The following is a 15860-nucleotide window of genomic DNA, read 5'->3' on the forward strand; positions in this document are numbered from 1 at the left end:
TCTCTGTACACCCTAAACATGATTGCTTATAAAGGAAGGCACAAGATTTTCTCATTCAGGCTCATGCATGTGCACTCATGTGCACGCATGCACACCCCACTGAAAAGATGGATGGAGGTGGACCTTAGAGCAATTTAGCCACAAGCAAAGAACACCAGAAGATATGAAAATGAATGAAGAAAGTAAAGTATTCTCCCCTAGAGTTTTCAGAAGGGTTGTTAATCTAAGCTCAATATAACTAATTTCAAGACTTGTGACTTCCAGAACCTGAAGGAAATTAATTTCTGTGTCTTAAAGCCATTATTTCTGTTAAAATAGCCATATAAAACTAATATATAGTAATACAAAGTCCTTTTCCATCTAGAGAAAGAAGCTGAGTTTCATGAAGGTGATAATACTCGCTACTACAGTTAAAAGCTTGCTTCCCAGCTTGGCACTATGGAGAGGTAGTGGTAACATTGGAGATAAGAATCTAGTGGAAATTTAGGTCTCTGGGACCATTTCCTTGGCATGCATAGTTGTTCCATGGCCTTTCTTTTTCCTTCTGTTTCATAACCCAGTTGCCATGAGGCGAATAGACACACACTCCCACTATAATATGCCACTTCAACTTGCCCAAAAGCAATGGGTCCATTGACCATAAAGTGAACCTTTCAAAAGTGTTAGCCAAAACAAACCTTTTCTTATCTCAACTCTCAGAACAATAATAGAAAGCTAAGAAAATAAAGCTGGAGTCTAAATTTTCGGACAGCCATGATAGGGAATCTTACTATACCATCACTTCTTCTGGCCTCATTTGGCTATAAGCAAATTTTTTTTTTCCATTGAAAATTTTAAAAATAAGGTTCTCATGATAGCCATTCTCCTTCACTTGTTATCCATTAATACATAAATAGATTTATTTTGAAGAAACGTATAAAAAAGTATAAAATCAACATTTTCTGTTCTTCTTTTGCAAAACCTTTTCAGAATCTAGGAAGAGTGAGCTTATATACTCTGCTCAGGGCTAGGAGGTTTTGTAATGATCAATGTTATTAGTACCTCTTTGTGGACCGGTAATGACAGTGGTTGCCCTTGGCATGTATTCGTAGGCTTACTTACCAGAACTTATTTCTACTTTCTGAATGTTACTAAGGTTAAATTCTGTGATGTCCATCTTCTCTGTAATTTCCATTGATGCTTAGGGATAAGCAACACTGCAGCCAACTTTTAATTGGCTACAATAGTTGTCTTTCCTTGGCCCAGATCTTTCCTAGAATAGCCTGGCCAACTTCTTACTCTATTTTCTCATGTTTCCTCAATTTTCCTTTCTTAACAGTCTCAGTACGACCCTCAACGTTATACCTTAGTCAAGGATGAGTTTGTGATTTTATTGTTTTTCTTTTGTCTCCATTGATAAATGTCCACTTCATGTTTCCTGTTCCCGTTCTCCGGTTGAAGTCACATCTTTTTTAAGTTGAAACAAGTATGCTAAGTATATAGGACAAAAATATTGTTAATATTGCTAAATATTGCTACTAAGCTTTCAAATGAATGTGACTTGTATTAAATAAGGCCTGAAGAATTCAATGATTTATTCAAGGTCAAATACAAATAACTAGTAACAGGTAGGAATCAAGTCTCCTGACGGTCAAACCTCTCAAATATTATTACCTGTTGTTGTATATTCATATGTGCTGTCTCTCAACAGTTTACTAAAATACAAAGCAAGGGGATGAAAAGACTTGGACAATGTGTCAAAATTGCAAATAGTTGATTGTATCTTATTTATGTAAAATTTATTATGAATCAAAACAAATTAGAGACTATAGATTATTTAAAATAGAAGCGGATAAAGAACTTTGTATTTACCTAGTTGTTAAGCAATCACATTTTCCAGTTGGGTATATACCATTCAGATTTTGCCAGATGAAGTTTTGTCAATATATATCCAAACATGTTACATTCTCCATAATACTTGAAAATATACTTTTTTTTTTCTCCTCTTCAATTTTACCTGCTAGAGCAGTTGTAGGTTCACAGCCACATGGATTAGGGTGGGCTCTCTCCTCTCCTATCTTTCCTAACCAAGGACAATCATTGATTTTCTTTCTTTCTTTCTTTCTTTTTAACTTTAGTCATAGTTTTTATCCCCCCTATAATGTCACACATTTAGAATAGAGCATTTATCTTATAACTAACCTCATGGGGGTTACTGTGCTGATATGAATTCCAGGAACATGATTGTAAATATCAAGGAACATGATTGCTGGATCATATGCTGAGACTGGAAAGTAGTCATACCTACAGTTCACTCCCACCAGAAATGAGTGTGTGTCATTTCTGGTGCCCCACAACCTCACCAGTATTTAGTGTTATCACTGATTAGTTAGTGGCTATAATTAGTAAGTGGCTATAATAGATCATTGCCAATGTAGTTTACATTTTGCTGATGAGCTACAACACACACACAAATACCTTAAACATACATACACATATAATCTCTAGATTTCTATGCTAAGGTGTGTCATACTTATTTTAAAATTACATTATTCATTCTTATTCTTGAGTTTTAAGAGTTGTTTATTATTTTGGATAACTAATAGATATGTCTTTTGCAAATACTGTTTATGGTGTATCTTCTATTCTCCTGATATTATCTTTTGGAGAAGAGATCGTTTTTACATTTTAACCAAGTCTCACTTACTGGTTACTTCTGTCACATATTATGCCTTTAGTTTGACATCTAAAGAATCATTACCATATTAAAGTCACCTAGTTTTTTTTTCTCGTGTTACCATATTGAGCTTTGTAGTTTTCCATTTACCTATTTACCTGGAGGGTATAGGTTTGTGTTAAGATTTTTCTAAAAATATATAATAGCCTGAAAAATAAAGGAAGGAAGAGGAAAAGGATGGAGTTTAAAAAAGGAAGAGAGGGTAGCAGAGAAGTTGAATATGATCAAAGCATGATATATGCATAACACTGAAACTTATAAATTTGTACAATTACTATAATTCTATCCTTACAGCGAAAAGTATTCTATGACCTTTGTGTAAATGAGCATCTGCTCCAGTTTCATAGAGGATAAGGCTTTTTGCTGCATTGTAGTTTCTTTGCTCCATTGTTGCAGAGCAACTTATTGTGTTCACATGGTATCTGTGCTACTATTCCATAACATTAATCTGCCTAGTCTTTCACTATTTTCATAGTACTAGTTTTCCAATTTTATTCTCTTTTGATAGTAAGCTGACTGTTGGTGTCTATGTAAACTTTAGAATCAGCTTGCCAATATCCACAGATATATATACAATATATACAATATTGTATCTGTAGTTCAAGTTGATTAGCACTGATATGTTGAAATCTTGACTTTCTATCTACCAACAGGGAATATCTTTTATTGTCTCTCTCTATTTCTGTCATCAGTTTTGTAGTTTCTCCTATGTATTTCTTGCATGTAGTTTGCTAGAATTATACTCAGTAATATATTTTGGGTGGTGTTAATCCTAATATTACTGTTTGTAATTTTCACTTATTCTTTGCTAGTATACAGGGAAATGACTTTTTCATATTTTCCTTATATCCTAAAGCCTTATTAGCATGACTTACTAGTACAGAATTTGGATTGTCAATGGAGAGATTGTTATATATAATGAAGACAGCTTTATTTTGTTGTCCCTAATCTTTTCAATCCAAACCTTCCAATCATTTTATTGTTTTTTGGTATTAAATGCTAGAACTTATATTAATAAATTGAGAAGGTGTGATAAGAGACAACAAACATGCTGGTGTTTTTCCTTACTTTTGCAGATCTCACCTTTAGGCTTGTATTTGCTATGGAGATCTTTTATGATAATTGTTATTTACTCAGTTGAAAAAGTTCTTCACTATTTCCTGTGTGTTCAGAGATTTGTGCTAAGAGGATTTTTCTTTTCTAAAAAAAAAAAGAATAAGTATTAGATTTTTGTCAAATATTTTTTCCGCATTAATTGATACAACCAGATGATTTTTCCTTCCTTTTATCCCATTAGTATGATGGATTACACTTATTAATTTGCTAATATTTAATTAGCTTTGTATATATGGGATAATTCCCTTGATTGTGATATATAATAATTTATACTGTATCCAACACTGGTCAAGCTGTCACAGAAAGCTCTGCTTTTAAAAATAAACCACTTCAAGAGAATAGGGTTCATGTGGGCATCAGGAAATTGCTGCCAAAAATGAATCACTATCAGTAAAAAAAAGTGTAGGTTCCTTTTAGTTAATATGCCTCCATCAGAAAGAATGACATTGCCTCATTTGTTAGGAAATGGAAAGGCTTGGAAAAAATTCTATTAAGTGAAGTAAGCCAGGCCCGAAGAAATGTAGGTCCCATGGTTTCCCTTTTTTGCAATATCTAGTATATGTCTGAGTCAAGCAGAAAAGGTCAGATAAGGTAATTTTAGGGAAATGAACCCTGAGATATGTATTCAAATGTTTTTTTTCTTTCATGCAATTATTTCTAACACATTTATAAGATGATTTCTTTGTTGCTTTGTATGTCCCTCCCCCACAGTATAACCCCTGCCTTCACTGTATTTGATGTCGGTATAATTTGTGGAGAGGAAGGGGAAAAACAAATCGTTTAAATAGGGATACAAGTGGACCCATTGCAACAATGAGTATATAAGTCGTTACGTCGAAAAATGAACTTTACAACTTTGGGGGGGGGGGGGGGAAGAGTAGCGGGGAGGATTGGGTGGGGGGTCGGGGGGAAAAAAGAGGAGGCTACAATGCTTGATAAGAAATGTACTCATTATCTTGCCCATGTAATTGTAACCCCTCTGTATAGTATTTTCACAATAGAAAAAAAGAAGAAAAAAACAATTTTGACTTCACTTACCTTATTATTAACTATAGATATAAAGTTGAGCAGATATTTGGAGCTTATTAACCTTTCTGGACTGTAACTTCCTGCCTGTTGATCAATAATTCTCCATATTCTCCATCCATCCTCTAATAAGTACCACTTCACTATTTAATTTTTTGACCTTGAATATTTTAGATAACACATATTAGTGTGTGTGTGTGTGTGTATGTGTGTGTGTGTGTGTTTCTACTTCATTGTCAGGCAGAACTCACTTGCTTTACCACCTTCTGGCTCTTGCAAAAGGCATGGACCACCTGTGTTGCAGTTTGGCAGTGGGAAGCACCTATTAGTGTTGAAGTTTCACCACTGGCTGCTACCACTGTCCGCTTCTGGTTTCATGAACTCCAAGAATAAAAGTAAAGATAACAAAAAAGTCTCAGAAGAGACCTGTCCCAGTTAGAGATTGCTACTATTTTGACCTCCCTGCATCCTCACCTTTCCCCCACCCTCTCCCCTCCAGTGGTGGAATCTAGGTGTTTTCAATACCCTGGGCTGTTTTCTGATTGCTCACACAGAGAAGATCTGATGAGTACTGTGGACCTGTACTTCAAAGTATGATTTTCAATTAGCTCTCTCTTTACACCTAACCCATTAAGATTATGTATGTGAGCTGGTAGCTCACACTTATAATCCTAGCTACTCAGGAGGCTGAGATCTAAAGATCAGAGTTGAAAGCCAGCTTAGGTAAATTTGAGAGACTCTTATCTTCAATTAACCAGAACAATGCTGGAACTCCAGGTATGGCTCAAGTAGTAGAGTGATAACCATGAGTAAAAAAGCTGAGCAAAATATACAAAGCCCAGAATTCTTGTTCTCTTGATTATGAATCCAAGCCCGAGTACTAGTACCAAAAGCAAGTAAGCAAACAAAAATAAACACATTATGCAGAAATGGAAGGATCTAGGCAGTACATTCTGTTCTCTGAAGCTTAAGTTTTGAATCAATCTTTTCTTTTCCACAATCTAGCCTTTGATGATTAGGCCAACAATGTTTACCAGGCTCCCTGGGCCTTGACTAATCTTCTGAACTATTTAACTTCTTAACTAAATCTACCTATTCAATATGAGTGGTGGAATTTTGTAATAGTTCTCTTTCTGTGATTAGTTTATTGTACTTAGCTGAATATTCTTAAGTTCCATTTATATACTTCCATTCATATTTCATATTTTTCCAATACTTGACTAATATTTCTTTGCATGCTTATACCTTGTTTCTGTGCCATTTCATCTATTGATAATTTGTTGCTATCTCTTGACTACTAAGAATAACACAACAATAAACATAGGAGTGCTAATATCTCTTCAGGACTTTTATTTCAGTTCTTTAGTGTAAATACCCAAAATGTAATTGCTGAATCATACAGCTGTTCTATTTTAATCTTTTGGGGGAATTCTATAAATCTTTTAGAGCAGCTGCTCCATTTCATATTCCCACTAGCAGAAAACAATAGCAACAGAGGAGGTCATTCTGACAAAATTACAATATATATATATATATGTCAGTCACCATGGTAATGCACAAGGTTCAAATAATGCACACTATATATGAAAAATTAGACAGGAAAGCACAATAGACTTTGTTTGGAAGGAGGGTACCAGAAGAAGGGTATGGGAATGGAGAGGTGAATGAAGATAAATATGGTAGAAGTACCTTATATGCAAGCATTAAAAATAGAATAATCAAATACTGGAATTGTGATGAGAGACAGAGAGACAGAGGCAGAGACAGAGATGGTCCTGGGGCTTGAACTCAGCACTTGGGCAGTGTCCCTGAGTTTGTTCAAGACTAGCACTCTACCACCTGATCCACTCCTCTACTTCCTACTTTGGTGGTTAACTGAAGGTAGGAATCTCACTGACTTTGAATCGTGGTCCTCAGATCTCAGCTTCCCAAATAGCTTGGATTACAGAATAAGCCATCAGTGCCCAGCTGAATTACACTTTAGGGTAGAATCCAAGTGTGCACAAATGTATTAACTAAAATATGTTAGATTCAGGGGAGAATTCAAATAATGTCATTCCTTAGAAAGGGTAATTAATTTACAGTTCAGCAAAATAAACAGTAGGATATGGGTACTTGCAAGTGAGGGGCTGGGATCGAGGGATGAGATAGAGTGATGAAGAGAGGAAAGGGGAAATGCAGTCATAAAATTCAATGCATATTATACAATATTAAGAAAATTGAGGAGCCGGGCACTGGTGGCTCATGCCTGTAATCCTACCTACTCAGAAGGCTGAGATCTGAGGATCATAGTTCAAAGCCAGCCCGGACAGGAAAGTCCATGAGACTATCTCCAATAAACCACTAGAAAACCAGAAGTGGCGCTGTGGCTCAAGTAGTAGAGTGCTCACCTTGAGCTGAAGCGCGCAAGGACAGCACCCAAACCCAGAGTTCAAACCCAATGACTAACAAAAAAAGAAAAAAGAAAATTGAGGGAAGGGGTGGGGTTGAGAGGGATGGGGAAGAATGATGAAATAACCGTATTGTCAAAGCTCATAGAACTCATAAACTTTATAGACCACAATAAAGACAATTTGCCCGTGAAGATTAGAATGTGTTTCTGACTTTAACTAAGCATTGATATCCCTCAATACTGTGAAATTTGTGAAATTTATGTAACCACTTAATCACAATAAAAAAATCGCAAAAAAAGGAGGAAGAAAATTAGGGAGATTAAGGAAGTGAGTTTGACCTAGGTATTTTAAATGCATTTGGAAATATTACAATGAACCTGTCCACTGCACAACTAATAGATAATATATAATATATAGCTTTTCTTTCCTAAGATTGATTTATCTATTTAGAACCTTGTTGGTGGGTGATAATTTTAGGATATTTTTATGTCTGTGTAAAAATGTATCATTTGGATTTGATAGTGATTGAGTAGTATGAACAATTTAACAATATTGGTTTGCAATTCATGTCCAGATTTTATCTCTCTATTTGATTGTCTCGTGTTTGATTTCTTTCATCAGTCTTCTGTATATAAGCCTTCTACCTCCTTACTTATGATTATTTCTGGTATTTTATTATCTTGGTGCAATTTAAAATGACATTTTTATACTTTCTTTTTAAGAGAGCTCATTTTAAGTATACAGAAACAGAACGTTTGATTTTATATATGGAACATTTAGTGAGTTGATCCATTATTTCTAATTTTTTTGTCTGTGTCTTTAGGTTTTGCTTTAGATAGGATTATTCCATCTGCACCAGGAGCAAATTTTCTTCTTTCTTCATTGGAAGACTTTAACTTCTTTTTCATGCTTTATCTGGACTTCAGTGCCATGCTTAAGACAAGTAGTGAGAGTTAAGTTCCCTTGTGTTGTTCCTGACAGTGGTGGGAAAGATTTCAGTTTTTAGAGTACAATAATGGAGCCTTTTCCTATACAACATTTATTAGGTTAAGACAATTTCCTTCTAATTCTAATTTCTTGAAGGGTTTTCATAAAAGTCTACTGAAAGTTGCCAAATACTTTTTCTGCTTCTATCAAAATGATTATGTGGATTTTATCCCTCAGCCTCTTCATGTGGTGATTGTACTAACTGATTTCTATCTGTAAAATTATCCGTGTATTTCAGGGATAAATCTTCATCATAATACTTTGTTATGGTGCATGGTCCTCATGGTGTGCTTTGAAACTCAGTTTGCTGGCATTTTATTGAGGAACTAAGCATCTATAAGCATTAGGTGTCTTGGATTTTATATCCTTTTTCATAGGATGCCTTAGCCTGGTGTTAGAATCAGAATGAAGTCCTCACAAAATAGGGTGGGGATGTTCCTTCAGATGAAGTTGCTTAGTTCAGTACCTTTCTTCTCTTTAAACGTAGGTGTTTATCACCATTAACTGCCTCCCCCTGCTTCCTTTTCCTCATCCTAGATCTTGGAATGTTGTGATTCATTTTGTGGAGAGAGAGGGCACATTATGTGCACAGATCCGATAACTAGGACTCTTTCTTTTGATGAGTTGGTAGCCTTGGACTGTGAATTGCACTGCTGCTTCTCAGAATGTTTTCTCCTCATGGAAGACAAAACGGTAAGATGGCATTGGAGTTGGGTATTTTCCTTCCCTGGCTAAGTTAGGCTTAGAAACAAAACAAAAACTAGTAGGTTAGGCTCTGATAAAACAGTGTCTCTTCAGTGCAAGGTATTTCAGGAGAAACAGGGCACTTTTGTCTGCATCAAAATGGTAACATTTTCTCTTTCCCTATTGGAAGTTCTAAGGAATTTTTCTCAGATATTCACTAAGGCTCTTGTAGTAAGGCTCTTGGAAGTGGTGTTCATCAAAGTATTGGGCCTTTCCTGTGACTGAGCATCCCTGAAGTATTTAAGTCAGACTTGTCCAGAGTGAGCCTCCAGCAATTCAGTTACAGCCCTGGCTATTACACCCAAGTACCAGTTTCTATGGAGGCTTCTACTCCAGTTCCCATAGAGATTTGTGTTCATGGTTTCAGTTCTGGCAGCTTGTGATGCTCTTTGGCTGCTGATTTGTCTCTCCAATTCTGTGGACAGTTTTCTCTGTGACCTTATTTCTCTCATGGTCTAAGAAAAGTTGTTGAATATTTAGCTTTCTGTTTGGAGATGTACTGTTGATTTCAAGCTGTTTGCATGCCAAATCAGTCCAGTGACAGATTTGTTTAGTTAACAATAGATCATGAACATATTTCTGTCAGTGATTGTATATTCATTGTTATTTCCTAAGGCTATAGATTTTCATCACTCTTTATTTAATTCTTCTTCTATGATTGGGCATTTAGGCTATTTTCATTTTTTAAAATTGTGTTTGTAATAAGTTATACTCTGGAAATATTTTAAAGTTTAATTTTAGGTCTTTGGACATTTGTTCATTTCTCCTATACAGGATAATTACTTCTTACTAGAAGGATGTGCACCTTAATATTTGGCACTCTATAAGTTTGTCACAGGGCATGAGTATCACCTTCACTGAACTACACCCTCTTCCAAAATAAAATATTAATTTAAATCCTTAAAAATTGAGTATGACAATTAATTTGATATACTAGCATATCTATTCTCTTTTGAAACAGGTTTTTTCCCCCAGCACTTTGTATTTCCATAACATATTGTTCTGACTGATTTATTATGTTCATTTTTAGAGCAAAAAGTACCAAAGTTGTTTTATAGCTTCAGTGAATTTTTTTGTCTTTTTTAAAAATATTTTTGTGAAATACCTTATAGAAGGGTTACAATTACATAGGCAAGATAATGAGTACATTTCTTATCAAGCATTGTTGCCTCCTCCTTTGTTTCCTTTTCCCATCCCTTCCCATCTTCCCCCCCCCAACTGCTCCCCCACCTAAGTTGTAAAGTTCGTTTTCAACATAATGTCTTGTACATCTAATTGTTGCAATGGGTCCACCTGTATCCCTATTTAAACAATTTGTTTTTTCCCTTCCCCTCCACAAATTATACCAACATCAAATACAGTGAAAGCAGGGGGTGAGGGACATACAAAGCAACAAAGAAATCATCTTATAAATATGTTAGAAACAATTGCATGAAAGCAGAAACATTTGAGTACTTACCTTGAGGTTCATTTCGCCTAACATCAACTTATCTGACCATTTCTGCTTGACTCAGACATATACTAGTTATTGCAAATAAGGGAAACCATGGGACCTACGCTTCTCTGGCCCTGGCTTACTTCACTTAATATAATTTTTTCCAAGTCTTTCCATTTCCTAACAAATGGGGCAATGTCATTCTTTCTGATGGAAGCATATTAACTAAAAGGAACCTACACTTTTTTTTTTTTACTGATAGTGATTCAATTTTGGCAGCAATTTCCTGATGCCCACATAAACCCTATTCTCTTGAAGTGGTTTATTTTTAAAAGCAGAGCTTTCTGTGACAGTTTGACCAGTGTTGGATACAGTATAGGCTCTTTTAACAATTTTGGTATATCTGAATCCTGTTTGGACCCCACTCACAGGATTAAACTCTTGCTTTGTCTATTTTTACTTTGCCTTCAATCAGAGAGAGAGAGGGAGAGAGGGAGAGAGAGAGAGAGAGAGAGAGTAAAGCCATTAATCCCATATTAGCTTAAGGCCATACTTCAATAGCACTTTATCTAAATTTAGCTGTATTCTTTCCTCCTTCAAATGTTTGTTTATAGCAACTAAAAATGGCTGTAAAATGCTAATGGTTGTACTATGAAATATAGACACCAAGATAATTAGTTCTTTTCTAATTTAGACTTCATATTGGAAAGCAAATGGCACTCAAAATCTATTTTAAGAAAAAAAGTCAAGTATGAAAAAATACCAAGTCATTTGCTAACTGCATGTAAATTTTTTATTCTACAAAAATCTTATACAAAGAGCAAAAAGACTTTCTTAGGGCTGTGTTAATTTAATGTCTTCACTACTTAAAAGGAAATCAAGCCATTTCTTTCCGTTAGAACATGAATATGATATAAAAATAAGAACAGAATCTTCACTGCTTAAATAATACTATTTACATTAGAATATTGTATTCTGCAAAAGTTTAATTTACTTTAATTAGTAATTCTACATAACCACCTTAAATCATGGTTTAATTTTGATATATACATATAATATCAGAATACAGATATCTCCTCAATCATTTCTTTGTGGTGAATTTTTTTTGTTGTTGTTGTTTTTGTTTTTGGGTCCGGTAGTGGGCCTGAACTCTGGGCCTGGGCGCTGTCCCTCAGCTCTTCAGCTCAAGGCTAGTGCTCTACCACCTGAGCCACAGCGCCACTTCTGGCTTTTTTCTTTTTGCTTATGTGGTGCTGGGGAATCGAACCCAGGGCCTCAAGCATGCAAGGCAAGTGCTCTACCACTGAGCCACCTTCCCAGCCCCTGTGGTGAATTTTTTTGACATAAAAATAAAATACAGACTAGAATTGTAGCTCAAGTGGTAGGGCACTAGCCATGAACAAAATAGTAAAATGAAAGCATGAGATCATATGATTTCAACAGAGAGAGATAGGGAAAGAGAGAACGAGAGAGAGTAAACAGAGTAAGATATATCATTTTATCAATGTTTATAACTTCTAAAAATATTTGATATTTTTAAATTGCAGTGCTTTTTTCTAAATATATTTTTATTGTAAAAATACTATATAGAGAGGTTACAGTTACATGAGTAGAGTAATGAGTATATTTCCTATCGAGCATTTTACCACCTTCTTTGTTTTTCCCCTATTCTCCTTTCCCTACCCACCTCCCCAACTCCTCCCTCCCCCCAAACTGTAAAGTTCATTTTCAATACAGTGCCTTGTACATCTCATTGTTACAATGGGTCAACCTGTATCCTTATTTTAACATTTTGTTATTTCTCTTCCCTTCCCCAAATTAGAAAAGTGTATATACAAGATTCAGGACACTGGAATCAAATACAGTGAAAACAGAGGTTATACCGTGGGGGAAGAACATACAAAAGAAAAAAAGAATTATATATTGCATTATAAGTACATTAAAAACAATAACAGGAAAGAAAAAAACACTTGTGTCCATGTCTTGGGATTCATTTCGCTTAGCATCTTCTTATACAGTCATATGTACATAGCTTTTGATCATTTTTGCTTTTCTTAGACATGTAGTAGTTATTGCAAATAAGGGAAACCATGGGACCTATGTTTCTTTGGACCTAGCTTACTTCACTTAATATAATTTTTCCAAGTTTTTCCATTTCCTAACAAATGGGGCATGTTATTCTTTCTGATGGAGGCATATATATATATATATATATATATATATACATATATATATATATGTATATATATCACATTTTCTTGATCCATTCATCTACTGGGGCATCTGGGATGGTTCCATATCTTAGCTATGGTGAATAATGTTGTGATAAACATAGTTGTGCTGGGAGCTTTAGTATGGTCTTGTTTGTGATCCTTTGGGTAAATTCCCAAAAGTGGGATTTCTAGGTCATAGGGGAGCTCTATGTGGAATATTTTTTTTTGTGGTTGGTCGTGGGGCTTGAACTCTGGACTTTGGCGCTGTCCCTGTGCTCTTCAGCTCAAGGCGAGTGCTCTACCACTTGAGCCACAGCGCCGCTTATAGTTTTCTGGAGATAAAAGTCTCATGGACTTTTCTGCCTGGGCTGGCTTTGAACCACGATCCTCAGATCTCAGCCTCCTGAGTAGCTAGGATTACAGACATGAGCCACTGACACCTTGCTATGTGCAGTATTTTGAGGAACCTCCATACTGCTTTACACTCCCACCAACAATGCACTAGGGTCCCTTTTGGCTACCTCCCCTCCAGCATCTGTTGATACTGGATTTCTTAATTATAACCATTCTAACTGGAGTGAGGTAGAATCTCAATGTTGTCTTGATTTGCATTTCTTTTATGGTTAGAGAAGTTGAGCATTTCTTCATGTGTGTATTGGCCATCCTTCTTTCCTCTTCAGAGAAGTTTCTCTTTAAGTCTTTTGCCCACTTATTAATTGGGCGGTTGTTTCTTTGAGGGTTTGTTGTTGGGGGATTTAGTTTTTTGAGTTCCAGGTATATTTTAGATATGAGGGCCTTATCTGTTGTATGGCTAGTGAAGATCTTCTCCCAATCCGTGGGTTTTCTATTGATCTTGCTAGCTATGTCCTTTGCCATGCAGAAGCTCTGCAATTTCATGCAATCCCATTTGTCCAACCTTTCTTTGATTTCTTGTGTTTCCGGGTCTCTATTAAGAAAATTTCGGCCTGTGCCAAAGAGACCTAGGGTTATTCCTATTCCATCCTGTAATGTTTTCAGGGTGTCTGCTTTGACTTCGAGGTCTTTGATCCATTTGGAGTTGATTCTAGTGCAGGGTGATATATAAGGATCTAGTTTTAATTTTCTACAAGTGATTAACCAATTTTGCCAGCACCATTTACTGAAGAGGGTGTCTTTCTTCCATTCTAGTTTTTTAGCTCCCTTGTCAAAGACTAGGTGGCTAGAGGTTTGTGGGTTCACTTCTGGGTCTTCAGTTCTATTCCTTTGGTCCTGAGGTCTGTTCTTGTTCCAGTACCGAGATGTTTTTATTATTATGGCTTTGTAGTAGAGTTTGACATTTGGTATTAATATTCCTCCAGTACTGTTCTTTCTGCTAAGAGTTGTTTTTGCCATTATGGGGTCTTTTATTATTACATATGAATTTTTGGATTGCTTCATCTATTTCATTGAAGAATGAGGTTGGGATATTGATAGATATTGCATTGAATTTATATATATCTTTTGGTAATACTGCCATTTTCACAATGTTAATCCTCCCAATCCCGGAGCATGGGAGGTTTTTCCACTTCTTTAGTTCTGCTTTAGAAATTGTGATGCTTTAAAAAATAATATTTAAAATTATACTCTCCCAATAGGCAAGTATTTGGTTAATGCTATCTCAGGTCTCTTTCTGTGCTCCCATGTGACTATGAACTCTATGCTATGAAACAGATATCTGGAACTGTGAGAGAGGAAACTGAAGGGTTATCATACTTTGGGTATCTTTACACACTGATCTGGATATTAAAATGAGGATGAATTAACCACAGTGGCATAAATGAGGTATAAATGAGGTGATAGAGAAAGTGATGTGGAGAATTGGTAACTGAGCTATGTCTGTGCTCTTTGAAAACTTGAAAGATCCTGTTGAACACATAGTAGGAATTTCTTACTGATATGTGGAGAAGCTGGGATATTTATCCACTTATTCTTTTTTCCTTGTTGGATGAGATTTGTCTCTGAGGTATTGAATATTAGGCAAGTTCAGGTCAACAAGCTTGTGGGATAAGAAATTCTAGTGGCATCTGAACAAATCCAAGCAAACCCATGCAAGCATTCAGACGTAAGATGACACTTGATTCGGGACTAGATAGTTCTATACAAAAATGATCCAATCTGGTATATGCTACAAAGGACCTGAGGTTATCAGAAAGCCAGGCAAGGATCTCCCACTCGAGAAAGAATGAATGACAAAAGGATATCCAACTTCAAACTAAAAGCAACAGAAGCCATTAAGATGTTTTAAAGTGGGTTTCAATAGAAACATCAGTCTGGCTGCAAATTAAAGATCTATTGTGATCCAGCACAGAGACAATAAGATATGTCCCTTCATAGATTGCTCCAGATGCCTAAATTGGATTTGGTTCTTAGACTTTGGGTGTATTATGTTTAAATACTTAAACACTTCAGCTTACCCCGAATCGCTCAGATTTATACCTTGAGCTCCTTTTTAGGGACAGATGTAACCTTGTGTATCAAAGTTATTTTTCTATAAAAATCATACTTATAGTTTGAATATGCTCAATGTTTCCACTACGCTTTCCTGACCAAATTTAATCCCTAGTGTGAGATTTGTCAGGTGATAAAAATTTGATAAAGTCGTAAGAGAAGAGCTGAATATTGGTAGCTGTATAAGAAGGGAGATACCAGACACCTGCACCTGAGTTCTTTTGTCATGTGATGCTCTCCCACCAGGAGGTTCCTAGATTGTATACCTTCAGAAGTATAATCCAAAACAAACCTCTTTCCTTTGTAAAGTAGACTGCTTCAGGTATTTTATTCTAATAATGAATTTTATAGTAATAAAAATAAGATTATCTCACAGTTGAGATAATTACATTGGTTAATATATATACAAAACTCTTAGGATATTACTTAAGCATAGAAGGCATTTCTGGTCAACTTTAGCTATGGGTCTCTCCCTCTCCCTCTCCCTCTCCCTCTCCCTCTCCCTCTCCCTCTCTCCCTCCCTCCCTCCCTCCCCCCCTCTCTCTCTCATTTGTATCATGATTTGAACTCAGACCTCATGCTTGCTCAGCTTGTTTACTAGGCTACCTCTGCCTGTTGCTTTTTGCTGGATTTTTGAATATAGAAATCTTACAGACTTTTCTGCCTTGGCTATTTTCGAACCTGGATCCTCTGGATCTCAGTTTGCTGAATAGTTAAGATTATAGGCATAAGCTACTTGTGCCTGGCATTTAGTGGACTTGAAA

This window comes from Dipodomys spectabilis, unplaced genomic scaffold, assembly GCF_019054845.1.
Source record: "Dipodomys spectabilis isolate Male_0828 unplaced genomic scaffold, ASM1905484v1 ptg000190l, whole genome shotgun sequence".
Classification (NCBI taxonomy): domain Eukaryota; kingdom Metazoa; phylum Chordata; class Mammalia; order Rodentia; family Heteromyidae; genus Dipodomys; species Dipodomys spectabilis.